At 33.4% G+C, this 3945-nt stretch overlaps 1 pseudogene; it reads left to right on the top strand.

The window, feature by feature from the left end:
* The first annotated feature begins 1179 nt into the window (after positions 1-1179).
* On the top strand, positions 1180-3196 carry LOC139901451 (putative ubiquitin-conjugating enzyme E2 38; annotated as a pseudogene).
* Positions 3197-3945: the final 749 nt, after the last annotated feature.

Here is a 3945-nt window from a genome sequence, read left to right as displayed (position 1 = left end):
ACTGTATTCACATATATACGTGATGGTGAGTTTAGTATTGATATATGCTTGTTCTTAATTATGTTGAGATATAATTTTTGGATTGAGCAAATAATATCGTTAAGAAGGTAGGAATAAATTAAAATCGAAGGTAAAACCTGATTGAAAGATATTATTTTTATAAAAAAAAGGTAAAAGATGAAGTTGAGTGATGATATATGCAACTAATTACGTTGGCATGATTCACCTGTTAGTTGGTATACATTCTTTTTCTAGTTTTATTGGTCCAGGTTGCTAGCATATTCAATATAATTCAACCAAAGTATAAATAGAAAAACTTTGAATTTGATTTTCAGTTTCATTTATAATTTTATTGTTTTGAATTTGATTAAACCAAAAATCAAATTCAAACCAGTAATATATGGTAAATTATTAAGATATATAGACTGCTAACTGATTCCAAAACCAAAAGTCGGATTAAGAATTGAGAGTTTATAATAATTTTTGTTAAATTATGTTTTATAGATTTTTCCGGTTGATACCGAATTGAGTTTGAATACGGCTTTCCGTTCGGTTTCTGTTCTAAAATTTGAATACAGTTCATGTTTCTAAATTTGATTTCGGTTTAGGTTCAGTTTTTAATTTTGCTCTCAAAAATTTTAAAATCAAACAAACTTATTCGAATAAATTGAGAAAATCAAAACCGAACATATGAACACTTTTAGTGCGAACCCCTTTAGATCTACTTTAGGTCTACGTAATTAGATTTATATTAATTTTTTTTTAATCGATATGCAACAATAGTAGTCATAGAAAATGATTGGGCCTGTTTAGTTAGATTCAGAAGAAAGTGGGCTTGTCTCATTTGGCCCACCCAATTTAATTGATATGCAACAACTGTAGTTCCTTAACATTTATTTAGTAAAATTTTCTTATTTAGGATTGAAGATAAAAAGTACTCTTATAGGAATAAATTTGGACCTCTTGCAATGCATACTGGCTGGATTTACTATTTTTGATCCAACAAACTTTTTACAAATTGCTGCACTATTTTTTTCTCAAAGCTATACATGGAATATTGATTTGATTAATGCATCAAACTGAAACTTTATTTCGGTCAAATAAACTGTAATTTAACAAATTAAAGCTATTTTATTCTATTGTGTTTATGTGTGTGGATTTCTATCAAGTTAACCGCGAATGGAATCGAAAGTTGAGGTAGCTTCTCCATTGACGCCACAGCAAAATGAGGTAATCAAGTATATATGTGTATTCTTTATCCTTTATTATCGGTAATTTAAGGCGTATATATGTGTACATGATCCTGATTAATGCAGTTTGTTTTATCTACCGTTTTGATGTTCTAAATTTTTTATTTGGTTTAGTTGTAGTCATTAAATATGATCTCATATGATTATTTTTGTTTAAATACACATGCTTTACTTAACAAAGAAGTATACATGTTTATTTATGTCCTTTTTGTTTGATTTGTACAACTAAGCTTTCTTTCTAAATACAGGAAGTTCAAGAATCTATGAATAATTACAGGAAGTTCAAGAAGTTTGATATTGCTGATGACTACTCTGATCATTACTACGCAAACAACAAACCGGTTAAGCAGGTAACTGCAATGCTAATTTGAACTTGCCTTCATCCTTTTATAACTTTAAAACTAAAATGTTAGTAACAGATTTCTTTCTTTTATATCAACATTTTTTTTTGTAGCCACCAAAAAACTGGGTTAAAAAGATTGAACAAGAGTGGAGGTATCTCACGGAGGGTCTGCCTGGTATTTTCGTAAATTTCTGCAACTTGATTTGTTTTCGTTACATTTGCGTTGATCTAATTATCGTTATATGCTTTTAGATACGATATTTGTACGGGTGTATGAACAGAGAATGGATCTTTTAAGAGCCGTGATAAAGGGACCCGAAGGGACACCGTATCATGATGGTCTTTTTTTCTTTGATGTTTATTTCCCTCAAAACTATCCTAATGAACCACCAGTATGTCTTATATATTTCTTTATATGCACTTTATCTTAATATTTGATCAAAGACGATATATTCTAATGTCTGTTGATTATTACACAATTATCCCCAGAAAGTGCACTATCGTTCTGGTGGCTTAAGACTTAATCCAAATCTCTATTCATCCGGCTATGTTTGCTTGAGCCTACTAAACACTTGGCGTGGTACCACGGATGAGAAATGGAGACCTAGCGTTTCAACTACGCTCCAAATTTTGGTCTCGATTCAGGGTCTGATTTTGAATGCAAAGCCCTATTTCAATGAACCTGGATATGAATCAACAAGAGGTACTAAGTATGGAGAATATAGTTCCCTGAAATACAACGAGAGTACTATTGTTTACTCCCTTAAAACTATGGTTTACTCCATGAAGAAACCACCCAAGGTAATGTAATCGCTACCTTTAATACGCTATTATCCATTTACTTATGAATGGGACAATTTGTTAAACATTGGCTTAAATAAGGAACCGGACAAAACTCAAACGGGCTGATATCCAGGGTCAGTCTCGAGAATTTAAGGACCCTGAACGAGATGAAAAAGTGGTCCAACGAATATTATAAATATTAAAAAAAAATCTTTTTCGGCTTTGCTAGAATGCTAGTGGACTTTGATTTCTTTTATTTCTGGGGCCTTTGCTTGTTGTTTTTGGGCTTATCGTGCTTTGTCTTCGGTGTTTAAGTTGAGTATTCCTATTTCTCCTACTTCTCAAATCTTAGATTATGTTTGTTTATATAAAAAAATTGGGCCCCAGAAAATCAGGGGCCCTGAGCAGTGGATCACTTTGTTTCCCCTTTGGGCCTCCCCTGCTGATATCAAATGGTCTTTTTTTAATATGTATTTCTTTAGTTATATATGTTTTCGTTTTTTAGCAAACAAAAAAAATTAAACAAAAAATTGTGTTTAATATTTATTGAATGCAGGGCTTTGAGGAATTTGTGATTGGGCATTTTTGTGAGCGTGCACGTGATATTTTGACAAAATGTAAAACTTATTATACTGAAGGCATTAGAGTGAGGGGAAAAGTGTTCAAGAACAATGTGAGGGAGTACATGAAGACACTTGTTGAAGCATTTAAACAAATTGGAGTTGAGAACTTGGATGAATTTGTACCCTTAATTGCTCCTAAAGAAAAGAAATCAAAGAATCTAACTCAGAAAATATTTGATTTTTTCTGCATTAGTTAATTGAGATGTTCCTAGGATTAAGTAAATAACTACATGACACAATTATGATTAGCTTTCATGAAAATTGATTACTTTAACATGCTTAAAATATTAAGTGGTTTTTCAAAGACTTCACACCTTTTAAAAGTTTTGGTGATAGCTAGTGTAATGTTGTTGTTGGAATACATATGAAAGGTATGATTTTTATTGATTTCACAAGACATACATTTGATCCTATATATAGATACATTGCATACCAATGAAGAGTCATACAATAAATATGATAATATAAATATAGTCTAACATCCCCCGCAGTTGGAGCGGGAGTGTTGCGGACGCTTAAACTGGATCTGAATTCCACAAATAGAGCATATGGTAGGCCTTTGGTGAAGATGTCTGCAAACTGATATCTAGATGGCACGTGTAGAACACGGACCTGACCCTGAGCCACAAGATCGCGGACAAAATTAATGTCAATCTCAGTGTGCTTGGTCCGCTGATGCTGAACTGGATTGGTAGAGAGGTAGACCGAGCTTACATTATCACAATATACCAGTGTAGCCGAGGTGAGAGGACAATGAAGTTCGCGCAAAAGGTTACGAATCCAGCAAGTTTTCGCAACGGCATTAGCAACCCCACGGTATTCTGCTTCAGCACTGGAGCGAGAAGGCATGAGTTTCCTTTTGGATGACCATGAGAGTAGGTTGTTACCGAGGAAGACACAGTAGCCGGATGTAGAGCGCCTGGTGGTCGGGCAACCGGCCCAATCA

Source organism: Rutidosis leptorrhynchoides, chromosome 3, assembly GCF_046630445.1.
Source record: "Rutidosis leptorrhynchoides isolate AG116_Rl617_1_P2 chromosome 3, CSIRO_AGI_Rlap_v1, whole genome shotgun sequence".
Taxonomy (NCBI): Eukaryota; Viridiplantae; Streptophyta; class Magnoliopsida; order Asterales; family Asteraceae; genus Rutidosis; species Rutidosis leptorrhynchoides.
Note: the sequence above shows the minus strand (reverse complement) of the source record. Positions and strands in the feature narration are given on the sequence as shown.